Here is a 15,958-nt window from a genome sequence, read left to right on the forward strand (position 1 = left end):
TCGCTAACTAAGCGTAAAATATAACGTAGAGCCAGTGAAGTTTGAGTTATTACCAAAGTCTGATTGACTTATTCTTTTGCTGCTACATCATCAAGTGCTTCCTGACCTGAGGGTTAGATTTGTGCGAACGCTTGTGAGTAGATGTATTTAATTATTTTATACTCGCTGCTCTTATGGAACGTTATACTTGTACTCCATATACATACTACACATTTTGACAGATTTATAAAACTTCAATACACTATTACACGTACAGTTACTTAATATTTTTGATTTATAATTAGTTGTGAAACAAGTACTGGCCTGAGGGTTCAGATTTATATGACATTTGCAAATAAAATTATTTCAAGTAACACATATATTAATATTGTAACCAACTTCTATATTACACTTGATTTTAGTAATAAACTTTTGATTAATTTGATTGTTCATTAAATATACCCTTCAATTATTATTGTTTAATCATTGAGAATAATGTTAATGGTACAACAATTGCAATTAGCCATAATTTAACTTTAACTTTTGCTCAGAATCGCTCGCCAGCGTAAATTCGCAGCGAAGCGTCATCCTATATTGAATATATAGTGCGTGAATGCATTAATTATTTCAATTTAATTGTGCGAGGCATACCCATTTATTTCAATTATATTTAAAGCGTTAATTCGCTTTTTCCCTTTTGAATACCATTAACAGCGACTTCATTCGCTGTGAGTTATCCTTTGAAAACATTCGAGAGCGAACATTCGCTTCCATACCTGTCATATACCACGGCGTGTATAGCCGCCATTTTCTCATCCTTTAGCTCGGTATACGAACATATATGCCTCATTACACAATTAAGTCGTATTTAATATTTAAGTGAATTAAAATCAAATCATACCATTATTTTGAAGGATAATTCGATTATAAACATTAAATTAACATTTGCATTACAAGTTTATTACATTTGTGTACTTAAATCAAGTGAGCATGGTAAAAAGTTCGACTCACACTAGTGACAATTACGCTAGTGACAATTACGCTAGTGACAATATTAAGGAATTGCTGACTTACCATAAGGCAGTGCACGGTAAATTAATAACTTTAATTGTGGTTACAGTATATCACTAACAAGATTTAAGTTTAATAACTCACACTAGTGACAATAGTACGACTTACGCTAGTGACAATTACGCTAGTGACAATTACGCTAGTGACAATATTAAGGAATTGCTGACTTACCATAAGGCAGTGCACGGTGAATTAATAATTTTAATCTTGGTTACAGTATATCACTAACAAGATTTAAGTTTAATAAATTACATAATTTTCGTTTATTGTATTGTTAAGCACGAACATAGATTCATTCGTCTGACCAATTCCTTATGTATACTACGTCTGACCAAATCATTATATATTCTACCTGATACATTCAATTTAGTCACAGGAGGTATATTTTATTTAATTACCAAATAAAGCATTACGAAATTATGAATAACAGTTAATAACGAATTACAATCTATATTAATTTGTTTTAAATCATTATTTTATTCTTCAACTCCATCACCGTGTATGAGCATAAAAGTGCTCGTCTCCTTACTTTGTGTTACATTCCACTTAAAGAAAGGCATAGTAACCTGCCTACTTTCCTTTTGAGATATTTTATTTTATCAATCCTTTGCATATGAGCATTATTATTGCTCATCCTTTTCATTTTTCCATTAGTAAGAGCGAAGCGACGCCCTTATTTCCATATTATACCACTGTCATACACTACACAGCGACATAACGCTACGATTTTCTTTTCAATATTTTCCTATTCTTATACCATAATTTTGTTGAAGAAATAAGAGAGATAATAATTTAAATTCAGTTTTCATATATTAGATAATAGAGAGATATCAAGTTACAATCAATATTGATTACAATATTTTCCTTTTGACAATCACAATTTCATCACCGTAAGAGTTAATCGCAAGCTCTCTCCATTCCCGGGTAAAGTCGGTGTATGCAGATTGACCCATAATCAAAAGAGAGCACCTGAAATCAAATCACCTGAGGGATAGATTTGGGACAGGTACCTGATCGTCTACATTCTCACTTCCCCGGACGTGACATCGGTACCCATTGGATTGGTCTCCATGGTCCCCACGAATGGCCGCCGCGTTCACCAGATCTCACACCACTTGACTTTTTTCTGTGGGGTCATCTCAAACAACAAGTATACGCAACGCCACCGGCTAACGTTCAAGATCTGAAAGACAGAATTGTACGAATTTGTCGTACAATAAGTCCAGAGATCTTGCAACGGGTACGAAATTCTATCTTGGACAGAGCTATACTTTGTGAGAGGATGGAAGGGGGCCACTTCGAGCATCTATTGTAAAAAGAAAAATAGTGACGTTTATTAATTATGTTAATAGTGGTATATAGGGCTCCAGGCGAAAGTTCACTTAAAAAAAACTAACGCGCCATTAGTGGAACCTCAAGGGTGGTGTGGAAGTCCACCGTAAAGTTATAACAACATGCAAACATTTTTTATTTTTGTGTTAATTTTTTATGTTCATATTTACAGTGATGCCTGATTTCGTGCATTTCGGAACATACTGTCTCAGTCTCGCTCGGGCGAGAGAACAATTTGCATGAAATCACATGGCATCACTGATTTTATGTACGCCACATTTTATTTTATTTATTTTATGTATAGTTTCAATAATACGCACGAAAAAAAAAAAATTTTACTGTTGCAATGAAACTGCTGTTGTTACTAATGTTGCATATTTGATGTAATAACGACAAATTTCTCTATTATAAAATAATATAATATTATAACTTCATAAAATTATTCAACATTACAGCAGAGCGTAGAACAGAAATTATTTAATTTTTATAGTTCATTTTAGTTTTACAGTAAACACTTTTTGCTAATTTAACGAAATTATTTTTCAATAACATTAGTATTCTTAACAAATGGTATTGCTATTCATACAATAACTTTACAAAATTTACTTAAAACAGCATAAAATATACTTTGTGCATCTAAATTATTTTTTTCCGTGCGATATCTGTAATCTGAATATAGTTTTAACTTGCCTGTACATCACGGTCGATCCACGCAGATGCCATCTATGTGCCGGCCAGTTAAGCAGAGTTGCAGTCGGTAATCCATCTCTCGTGGTAAAAGAATGAGACAGTCATTAAGACTCATCCTGTATATACAGGGTGTCCCATTTTAAAAGTTGCACTCAAATTTCTCAGAAACTGCGTTAAATCGAAAAATGTTTCAGACAAAAGTTATTTGGTTCGAAGGGGGACATAAAACGGCGTCATTGGTTTGACCTTGAGTGAATGTGTCAAGGATATGTGAAGGTCAACTTTGTTTTTCTAAATTGAAACCCCAACTTTTTATTGCAGATTCTGATTCTCCATCGAAAAGTAAGTAACTTTTGTTTGAAACATTTTTTTTTAAACGCCCTCATCCCGAAAACTCAGGTTCAACCTTTGGCGGACCAATGATAATACTCGCTTTATACCAGACACTGAAGTTTTTTTTAGTATCTTACTGTTTGCCATCAGCATGTGCGTGCGTGCGTGCGTTTCCAGCCAACTAAGGCAAGATCAATCACAGATCCGGCCAGTTAAGGCAAGATCACTGTCGAAAGCAAGGCCTTGATGAATTACTGTGTTATCTCATCAACTGTTCAAAAATACCTCCATTATTTTCAATACATAGTTGTACTCGTCGTTCGAAGTTTTGAACAGTTGACAAAAGTATGTTTCTAGGGATATTTCTACAGTCATCAATTATCCGTTGCCTCATGTTGTCCCTAGTAGTCGGTTGTTCTGCGTACACCACGTTTTTCAAGTAGCCGCATAGAAAAAAATCTGGACTAGTCAGATCTGGAGATCTGGGGCACCACTCAACATGTCCTCGAATTCCTATCCACTTTCTTGGAAATCGGCGATGTAAAAATTGTTGAAACCTTCTGCTCCTATGGGCTGGCGCGCCATCGTGTTGAAGCCACATACGTTGTTTTGTTTGTAGGTCAACATTCTCCAAAAGAAGTGGCAATTCATGTCTTAGAAAATGTAAATAGTCGGTTGCGTTGACGTTTCCCTCGAAAAAATACGGACCAATCAAATAGCCATTCACAACTGCACACCACACAACAAGACTCCAGCGATGTTGATGGTCAACTTCACGATACCAATGTAGATTTTCTACGGACCAATAATGACTGTTGTGTCGGTTCAGTTGGCCGTTGTTGTGGAAAGTAGCTTCATCAGAGAACATTACATATCTAAAAAAATCTGGATCATGAAGTATTATCGTTTGGGCCCAATTGCAGAATGCTAGTCTTCGTTGGAAATCATTAGGCATTAAACACTGAGTTAAAGTTATGTGGTAAGGATGGAAACCGTGGAGAGCTATAATTCTTTGAATCGTGGATTTTGGAATACCTGATTGTCTTTCAATTTGTCGCCCAGAAATATGGGGATTTAGATTTAGCATAGCCAACACAACAAGAACTCGTGGATCATCTCGTTGAATTACACGACGACGTTGTCGGTTTATAGGAGGACTCTGTCTCTCACGCCTTTCGATTCTGGCAATCACTACATCAGCTGGATGCTGATATCTGTTAAGAAAGCGTTGACGATACAATTGTGCTGCTGCACGGTAATTACCACGGCATTCTCCGAGAACTAAAAGAATGTCAACAATTTCATTTCGTGTGTAATCTGGCATTTTACAAATTAATAAAAGAGAAAAAAATTTTTAGAATTAATATTTTTGAATGAATACCTGAACAACAGACTACTCAAAAAATCATTCACAGCGCGAGAAGCGGCTCCGTCAAATCGAAAGCCTCGCACAAAAGCGCTATACTTGAGCAGCAATCACATTATTGACGAGAGTTGCTGGTATATACGGATACACAAAGCGGAAACTCAAAGTTGCAGCGCTGCGTATCCGCCGAGCTGGGCCTCGCTCGAAACTGATCCGACGAAAAAATTTCCAGTCTGATACTCCGTTTCGGACGTCGAACAACATCAAGCCCGAGAGGTGCTGGCGCACCTACATTTTCCCGTGGTTATCAACGATGCGGATTTCAATTACGCGTATTTTAATTTTAATCGGAGAACGACTTCTCGAGTGCGGCTAGAGCGGCACCTTTAATCGACGTTTAATTAGCGCCACGCATGTCGCCATCGCTTCTTCAGCGAAGCAGATGCCGCACACGTGATAATTATTGATTTACCGTGCGTTTCCGTAACTTCTCCGACGCGTTTGCAGCTGAGCGAGGCTCAGCTCGGCGGATACGCAGCGCTGCAACTTTGAATTTCCGCTTTGTGTATTCGTAAATACCAGCAGGTTGAACCTGAGTTTTCGGGATAAGGAGGGCGTTTTAAAAAAAATGTTTCAAACAAAAGTTACTTACTTTTCGATGGAGAATCAGAATCTGCAATAAAAAGTTGGGGTTTCAATTTAGAAAAACAAAGTTGACCTTCACATGTCCTTGACACGTTCACTCAAGGTCAAACCAATGACGCCGTCTTATATCCTTCTTCGAACCAAATAACTTTTATCTGAAACATTTTTCGATTTAACGCAGTGTTTCTGAGAAATTTGAGTGCAACTTTTAAAATGGGACACCCTATATATGTACTCTCTTTATTACTGCACCGAGTAACAATTTAATTGCGATCAATGTAAAAAAATGGAAAACAAAACAATCGTGTGTTTAACCGTTGAAGCTAAGATATTTCCGATAATAACCTGTACTCTCTGTACCTTTTCTAGTTGACTTACGCTAATTTTCTCGGACTGGATTACAATCATCAGACGGGTCGTCTCGCACGCAGATTCTCTCTCGGGTTTCGATTATCTGAGACAGTTCTCTGACCTTCGATATTCCTTGGAAAAAGACCGTGAGCTGGACGAATGCAGCGCAACACTTTCCGACGCGAAGTTTCTCTACTCGTTACTTTAACTCAATATCTTACGCAAAATAATCACTTAAATACTACAATCGAATATATGTATTGAACTACTTGAATAAATAAAGGAATATATGATAATTTTATAATGAAATTCTACGTTACGGATAATTACGACGCAATTTTTAATGCGAAGACTGAGTGATATGTCTTGCGATGCGACTCACTTCACGCACGGCCCGTGCAAGACTCTTAGGGTGCCGTCACATGGAGCGTAACTTGCGTAAGCGTAACCTGAAGTTACTAGAAAACTTCCGCCTAGTTATTTTACGCTGTTACGTCGTTTTGTCATTACGTCGATTTCAATTTCTGGCGGAAGATACGCCGATGGATGTGTATTAGTGCTTGTTCGTGCCAGTTCGTGCGTGTTATTATGATTCGTATACACTTGACCGGAATTGAACGTAATTTTAAGGAACTGCTATATGCAATCGTTTGTATTTTGTTTGAAAAGTAATGAAGTGTGATTAAAAAGGTTTGTGAGTCCCTCAGTTAATTGTAATTAATTAATTATTTTTGCTTAACTATTTAGCCGGAACAGATTAGCCGGAATAATTTCAAACGATATTTTTGTATGGAATCGTTTGTATTTTGTTTGTAGAGTACTGAAATGTGATTAAAAAGGTTTGTGAGTCCCTCAGTTAATTGTAATTAAATGTTTATTACTCGGTAGTTAGCCGGAATATAGAATTTAGTTCCTCATGTTAAAAGAAAAAGGCGCCACTGTTCCCTGAAATTCTATTGACAGTTTCCCTTCTATGGTATTGAGAGTTAATGTTGCACACGTAATCCATATGGTTTATCGATGGCCTGTTTTAAAAAGTTATCCTTTTAAGGAAAGGCATTTGATTACATAGGATCAAGTCGTATGATCTACAATATGAAGCAGAACAATTTTAACTCTCTCGGTGGGATTAATCTGAAGTTGGATGATATCAAGAGTGTGATCAAGTTCGGCCAACTGGGCAAAGGGAAAATAGTTCTCCATAGCAGCAGTAAAGATGATACCACAGATCGTTTGAGTAAAGTGTTGAATGCATCGATTCTAGATGATAGCGTACCACCTACATCTGTGCAAAGTTTTCTGGAGACGAGGCCCATTCTAACGACTGTTATAACCAATCATGGAAAAAAATTTTAAATTCGATACTACAACAGTATCTTGGACAACGGGGAAAATCTTGATTTTAATAGGTACACAATCTGTTCGATTTCGACATACGTTTTATGCATTTTTCATTATTGAGATTTTCGTGTATCATGTTTTAGAAATGATAGTGACGGGCGAGTCGGCGCCGCAGTCTGCCGATCTGCCGATACCGCTGGAAGATCTCGTTGCAGAAATGTTATATTGCTACATCCAAAGTGCTAAATGCACTCGGTTTCATGCAGCCTCGACATCCGGTGCTAAATTGATCAATTAGATTTTGCCACTGTACGTCGGTGTGCACCGAGCGCCCAATGCCGCGACGACGTTAACTGGACAGCTTCTAGCCTTGCTGACTGGCGAGAAACTCAGCGACATAAATAAAACGACTTGTCACAAAAACTGCCTTGCATGGATGGGTGGATACAATTTTACAGAAATATGCATAAACTCAACCGTCAATTATAGTACAGCTGTGAGTCCGGCATTTATCATCGACGGTAAGTTATACGTAAACTACTTGTGCATCGCATGTTTTCTGAAAGATTCTCTTGAATAATGGTTTCTCATTTTTAGGATATAATATGAAGTCTGGTGTGTACTCTATGTAAACAGAGTCCATATGGCAAACGTTGAGCGTCAGAATGTTTCTTAAACCATCAGCAGCGACAGAACGTTTCAGCATGATCTTGGGTAGTCTGGTTGCCGGCACCTTAATCATATTGGTGTGGTTTATTAATAACCGAGCTGATGTTATTTAATTCGAGGTTCGTATGTAACGTAATATAATAAATATCATGATATAGAAAATCATGATGAAAAAGCCACAAGTTATTCACAAAATGTGTTTGAGAAACTTTTATTATAAGAATAATATTAATTTAGCAAGTAAAACATGTGATCGACAACGTGAATTCTATTCTAATTTCTCCTAAACATTATCTAATCCCAAACAATAGTAAACATAATAAACAGACATTGCATTGAATAACTTTGTCCCACGGAAATTTAACAGCAGATGAACCGTATTAGATTGTTTTATTAATGATATAATTTTGTTACAGGAGAACCGTCGATTGCTAGGGACATGCCGCGAACCACATATCAATGACCAGATTAGATCATCATCACGAAGATCAGGATGTTCCAATAACTAGCCTTTAACTGTATGTGTGGTGCGCCCTCGGACGATCTATTTAATTCAAAATATTCAAATATTGTTACACGCGTATCATTGCCATTGCGGTTACTTTATTTATCGTTTCTCATACATCACGTTCAATTGTGAAAATAAGTGATACGTTTTTAATATCTTAGGCCCGTTTTAGACTATGCAATCAACGGCAAGCAATTCTTGCAGCAAATATTTGCTCAAGAAATTGCGTCAAATCTAGCGCAATATATTATAATATATTGCATAGTCTAAAACGAGCTTTAGTGTAAATATATTTCTTTGCATTTTTCCAAATTATTAATTAAAAATATGTATACAGCTATTTGTAATATAAATATGTATAAAAAAAAAACGTTGGACAATAAAACACTCGATCATTTTAACAGCATTTCACGTATACATGTGCATGCATGCGAGATTATTAAAGAAAAAATTTCAATAATGATATAAATTTGTTAGTTTAACATTAAACATGCAAATTGTTCAAATCTGTAATGTGTAAAAATACATTGTTTTTTTATTTCTCTAACCGAGTTTGTTTTATTATCTAGATTTAGAAACAATTAAAATATTTATAAATGGTAATTAAAATTTAGGCTCTGTTGTGGATAGCTTTAAGTTTACATAATACAATGCTGCATTGCTCTTCATTAAAACGTGGGACGAATACGATGTAGGAATATATATATACATATATAAACGCAGAATTAATAAATAGTATTATATATAATAATATAACTATATATATAACTATGATAAGAATAAAACAAAGAAATAATGCAAGCGTCATGACGTAAGTATCATTAAATATCTTACTTAACATCTTACAGCTTGATGTACACGGGAAAGAAGTGTTTAATTTATATATATTTATGCTTTTTTAGTATGCATGGTAAGTATATAATGGCTTAAATCATTTAACATCATAGAAGGGAAACTGTCAATAGAATTTCAGGGAACAGTGGCGCCTTTTTCTTTTAACATGAGGAACTAAATTCTATATTCCGGTTAACTACCGAGTAATAAACATTTAATTACAATTAACTGAAGGACACACAAACCTTTTTAATCATATTTCAGTACTCTACAAACAAAATACAAACGATTCCATACAAAAATATTGTTTGAAGTTATTCCGGTTAATCTGTTCCGGCTAAATAGTTAAGCAAAAATAATTAATTAATTACAATTAACTGAGGGACTCACAAACCTTTTTAATCACACTTCATTACTTTTCAAACGAAATACAAACGATTGCATATAGCAGTTCCTTAAAATTACGTTCAATTCCGGTCAAGTGTATACGAATGTTATTATGTGTTACAAAAAGGATATTGTATATTGTACACAAAAAGTTTAAACAAAAACATGAATAAGGATCAAATCAAGGTAAGTTAATAATTATCGTTATATAGAATTTATTATATCAGCTATAGCGTTCTATTATATTCAATCCACTTGCTTACGATTTTGTCAATACAAAATTTTAAGGTTATAGCTGTATATTAATAGGTCTGTCGTATTGTTTTTGCATGTAGAATCTTTGCTTTCTCTTTCTGAACTCTTTTTCTCAAATTAATTTATATATTCTCACTTTAAGTGCATGAATTTTTGGGAAACAAACAACACAAACAGATCTAACATCAAGATATTACACACTGTTATAAAATGACCAGTTTTATTTTATAATATTTTATTGTATAATTTTATTGTATTACATTTAATAAATTATCATTTATTGTGCAAGGTTTTGGTAATGTAGGTCTGCACTCGATGCGTTACTTACACCGGGCGGGTGCTGCTTGCATAGGCGTGATTGAGCACGACGGCTCCATTTACAATTCAGAGGGTATCGACCCAAAGGTAAATGAAGAAATGTATTTATCTCAGCATTTATGCTCTACTAATTTGTGAGCCTAAATTTTTATCGATTATACGAGACAAGAAAATTTTCTGAGTTTGCTTCTCGTGTTATTTTTTGCAGGAATTGGAAAAGTATCGCATAGAGAACGGCACCATCGTTGATTTTCCGGGCGCCAAACCGTACGAAGGCGAGAATCTCATGTACGCGCCGTGCGATATATTTATACCGGCCGCTATAGAGAAAGTAATTCACAAAGACAACGCAGGACGTATCCAGGTACGGATTATTTCTGCGAAAGATTTCAATTTTTTATTTCTCGTAAAGATCCTGGATAATAAAAGTTTTCATTCAAATCGTATTTTTCGACAGGCGAAAATTATCGCCGAGGCTGCTAATGGACCGACCATCCCCGTAGCGGATAAAATCCTGATTGACAGGAACATCCTGGTAATCCCGGATCTGTACATTAACACCGGTAGTGTTACAGTCTCGTTCTTCGAGTGATTAAAAAATCTGAACCATGTATCGTACGGCCGCTTGACCTTCAAGTACGAAAGGGAGTCCAATTATTATCTTTTAGGTATGTTGAGTCACATTAAATAACAGTGGCTCGATTAAAGTTCAGACTCGCAGACAGCGGAATAAGCGGAAAGCTAATCTTCTAAATTTCTTCCTACAGAATCGGTACAGGAGTAGAGATTCTGGAACGTAGGTTCGGTCGCGTAGGTGGCCGCATATCCGTCACACCGTCCGAGGCCTTACAGAAACGTATATCTGGCGCTTCCGAAAAGGACATCGTTCATTCTGGTCTAGATTACTCGATGGAGAGATCAGCTAGGGTAATTACCTCGATCGATATAATCGAGATGCCATATTTATACGAAATAGGAACATTTTATTTTTATTATTCATTATTATTTCATTATTAATTCTATTATATGTCATTATTCGTTAAATAATAATTATTAAATGAAATTCAGACTTTAAGCAACGTTTTATTACTTCCAGGCTATCATGAAAACTGCCATGAGATTTTAATCTCGGACTCGACCTGAGGACAGCCGCGTACGTCAACTCGATTGAGAAGATATTCACTACTTACTTCGAGGCTGGTCTCGCTTTCTAAATTATTTTAGTCACAAGATTGTATTCTACGAATTACGATAATTACAGATTTCGACAATCAAAACTGTGCTTCTAATTCAATGGGTAATTCAAATAAATTGGAACTTGAGGTGGCTTTTTAAGCCCTTCGTGATTTCCTTCGACATACACGGGATTATCTCTTTCGACAAACAACTCTCAAAGATGTTAAGAACAATTGTCAAGACCAAAACTGCCTATGCTGGAACTTTGTGCGACTACGGGCCACTGAAAAGCATTTGGTGGCAAAGTGGCGTGACGCGATAAGACATATGCCAATTTTCTGTGACCTTAATCATTTCGTAATATTAATATTCTAATTTTAACTTAATGAATTATTAATTATAACGTACTTATCATCAATGTGAATCAGGTTTGGAATGGTATGTACGTGCGAATGTCGTGGGTACCGGTTCGAGTCACATACATTCCGCCTCACACATACTTATGCACAGAGTACCGATTCCCCATGAGGCGTACTTTTCAAAGCGCGTAGGTTACGAAAACCAATCTCAAATTTGTTTAGCATTTCTGTAACAGAAACTCTAATCAGCGATTGGTTGTATTTTTGCGCAATTCAGCAAATTACGCCCCATTGGAATAACGGCTTTCAGAATAGCGCAACTTCATGGTAACTTTTATTAAATCACTAGAATACGCAGGTTACGCTTACGCAAGTTACGCTCCATGTGCCTGCTCCCTTACTCTTACTAATCGTTACTTTATCACAATATCTTACGCAAAATTAACTTTTAATTACTATAGGATTAAATATATGATTATGTTATAAGAAATTTATACGTTATCAGCAACTACGACTCAAGTTTTATACGCGATGACTGCATTATACGTCTTGCGACCGATTTCGAGCACTTCCCGTGCAAGACTCTTTATATTACGCGAAAATGACTATTTAATTACTGTAATCGGTTATATGTATATATACAGTGTGATTCAGACCACCCGTACAGCCCTTTTATTTCGGAAATAGAACATTTTAGAGAAAAATGTTTCAGACAAAAGTTGTATGGCTTCGAGGGGGACATAAGATGGTATCATTGGTTTGACCTTGAAGAGTTACTTGATGGTCACATGAAGGTCATATTCAATTTCTTAAATAGAACCTACTATTTCTCATTACATATTCTTGTAGCTTATCTCGAGAGCTTTCCAAAACACCATAATAAAATATTTTTTCATTGAGTACTTTTCGAGTTATGAGGCTCCAAAGCAGTACTTTGCAGTACTTTGACATAAAGTACAAAATATGTTGTATGTTGTTATGTCATGGTGTCAAGTAAATCCTTAGGTATTATTTTAAGGTCAAATTACCTTTTCACTCAAATCTCTGTAGTTATGCATGTTTAAAAACATTCGGATCATCCTACTTTTAGCGCTATCCAGGAACAACAAGATGGATGCCCGTCACATACATCCAGAGTTGCTCGTGCAGTGATAAATAATACACTCACTCCCAAAAAAGCGGTACACTAAAATTTAGGGAAAAATTTACCAACCTTCAAATGATCATAACTTGGTAAATAATGAAGATAAAAATATGTTCAAAAATGCAAAATGAAGCTTCAAGTATCCACTTTAAGAATATTTGTTGAATGGCAATTATGGTCGGTCATTTGATTCAAAATGGCGGATGACAAAATGAGAGGATGCAAAAGTGATAACCGAAAGTCCGAGTTTGTGACGGTGCATGGCGTGAATTAGATATCGCAGCCTAATGGGACCAAATGCAAATGAAAATATAGAGTGTTATCTTTAAAATGCTTTTTACCAGCTCGATGCGATCATTTTTCGCTGAGTTGTGCAACTTTAAAAAAGAAAAAAACACCTGTTAAGTAAATTTGGAGTATCTCAACAAAAAATGATCGCATCGAGCTTTGTAAAAAAGCGGTTTAAAGATAAAACTCTATACTTTTATATGCATTTAGTCCCATTGGGCTGCAATACCTACTTTACACCATGTGCCATCGCAAACTCGAATCTTCATTTATCAATTTCGCATGCTCTCCCTTTCCGCCATTTTAAAAAACTCGTCGTGCACAATTTCGATTTAAATTGCGAAAAGTAGGGTTTCAAAGCTTTAAAACCGTTTGTGAAATTTTGTGCTAGGATAGTTAGGTACCGAGATATTCAATTTCGAATTTGCAATATCGTCGATTCAGCAAGGCCTAAGGAATTAGAAAACCCTACGGTTCGTTTAGTTCTTTTATAATTCCAACTGCGTTCATTATTCTTTATACTCCAAATCCTTCTTATGTGGTGTGTGCGTGTGTGGGTGTAGGTGTATGTAGGTGTGTGTGTGTGTGTATGTGTATCACAAGGATGAGGACCCCGTGGTTCGTCAGTTCCACAGTAATTTAAGACTCCATTGCACTGCGCGCGCGCACACACACACACACACACACACCCCCCACAAGGAGGGTTTGGAGTCTTAAATTACTGTGGAACTGACGAACCACGGGGTCCTCATCCTTGTGATACACATACACACACACACACACCTACATACACCTACACCCACACACGCACACACCACATAAGAAGGATTTGGAGTATAAAGAATAATGAACGCAGTTGGAATTATAAAAGAACTAAACGAACCGTAGGGTTTTCTAATTCCTTAGGCCTTGCTGAATCGACGATATTGCAAATTCGAAATTGAATATCTCGGTACCTAACTATCCTAGCACAAAATTTCACAAACGGTTTTAAAGCTTTGAAACCCTACTTTTCGCAATTTAAATCGAAATTGTGCACGACGAGTTTTTTAAAATGGCGGAAAGGGAGAGCATGCGAAATTGATAAATGAAGATTCGAGTTTGCGATGGCACATGGTGTAAAGTAGGTATTGCAGCCCAATGGGACTAAATGCATATAAAAGTATAGAGTTTTATCTTTAAACCGCTTTTTTACAAAGCTCGATGCGATCATTTTTTGTTGAGATACTCCAAATTTACTTAACAGGTGTTTTTTTCTTTTTTAAAGTTGCACAACTCAGCGAAAAATGATCGCATCGAGCTTGGTAAAAAGCATTTTAAAGATAACACTCTATATTTTCATTTGCATTTGGTCCCATTAGGCTGCGATATCTAATTCACGCCATGCACCGTCACAAACTCGGACTTTCGGTTATCACTTTTGCATCCTCTCATTTTGTCATCCGCCATTTTGAATCAAATGACCGACCATAATTGCCATTCAACAAATATTCTTAAAGTGGATACTTGAAGCTTCATTTTGCATTTTTGAACATATTTTTATCTTCATTATTTACCAAGTTATGATCATTTGAAGGTTGGTAAATTTTTCCCTAAATTTTAGTGTACCGCTTTTTTGGGAGTGAGTGTATTATTTATCACTGCACGAGCAACTCTGGATGTATGTGACGGGCATCCATCTTGTTGTTCCTGGATAGCGCTAAAAGTAGGATGATCCGAATGTTTTTAAACATGCATAACTACAGAGATTTGAGTGAAAAGGTAATTTGACCTTAAAATAATACCTAAGGATTTACTTGACACCATGACATAACAACATACAACATATTTTGTACTTTATGTCAAAGTACTGCAAAGTACTGCTTTGGAGCCTCATAACTCGAAAAGTACTCAATGAAAAAATATTTTATTATGGTGTTTTGGAAAGCTCTCGAGATAAGCTACAAGAATATGTAATGAGAAATAGTAGGTTCTATTTAAGAAATTGAATATGACCTTCATGTGACCATCAAGTAACTCTTCAAGGTCAAACCAATGATACCATCTTATGTCCCCCTCGAAGCCATACAACTTTTGTCTGAAACATTTTTCTCTAAAATGTTCTATTTCCGAAATAAAAGGGCTGTACGGGTGGTCTGAATCAAACTGTATATTGAACCACTTATATGAAAGATTAAATATGGTAATGTTATAATAAAGTTATGCGTTTAATATTTTTTACGACTTAATTTTCGACGCGATGACTGCGCGATACGTCTTGCGACCGATTTCGAGCACGTCCCGTGCAAAACTCATGCCATTCGAATGCCGAAACGATGCGGGTAGTGACTAAGATGGCCGCGAGTATCGCTGATGTCTTATATTACTAGAGAACTATTTCGATAGTAACTTCTTAATTATTGTTGCTAATTGTTTTCGGGGTGCATGTCGACGTGTAAATCGACTATTAACACTTGTTTTAGGTTACTTCGATTAATTTATGGCTAGCTAGCAACAATAGAAATATCGAATGCTTGATTCTTGTAAAGCTGATTAGTGTAGTTAAATTACTCTTGCGTAACTATGCCAGTAATCACCCAATAGCATTGTGTAATTAGCACTAATGGTTTTCTTAACCAATTAGCTATTTATTACTGCTCGTAGTCTTCAATAAACGAAAATTTTCGATAAGAAAAATGCAATATACGACAATAATATTACTCGACTTAATATAATATTCAAAAATAATAAACTATTAATAACAAAATTACAAATTCGCGTTAAGTATTAATCCAATTAACCAAAAATTCATTATTTATCAATTATTATTGCAAACTATGGTTCGTTCAGGTTGGTTTCCTCTCGTTAAGACTTATTTAAACAATGCTTTTATCTTAATCTACACTAAATTATAAATAATAATTAATGATATT

The 15,958-nt window shown here is 35.7% G+C and overlaps 2 pseudogenes; both read left to right on the forward strand.

Moving 5' to 3' along the window:
• Positions 1-6,718: 6,718 nt before the first annotated feature.
• On the forward strand, positions 6,719-8,454 carry LOC113562064 (annotated as a pseudogene).
• Positions 8,455-10,281: 1,827 nt separating this feature from the next.
• Positions 10,282-11,356, forward strand: LOC113562141 (annotated as a pseudogene).
• The last annotated feature ends 4,602 nt before the right edge of the window (positions 11,357-15,958 follow it).

This window comes from Ooceraea biroi, chromosome 6 (genome assembly GCF_003672135.1).
Source record: "Ooceraea biroi isolate clonal line C1 chromosome 6, Obir_v5.4, whole genome shotgun sequence".
Classification (NCBI taxonomy): Eukaryota; Metazoa; Arthropoda; class Insecta; order Hymenoptera; family Formicidae; genus Ooceraea; species Ooceraea biroi.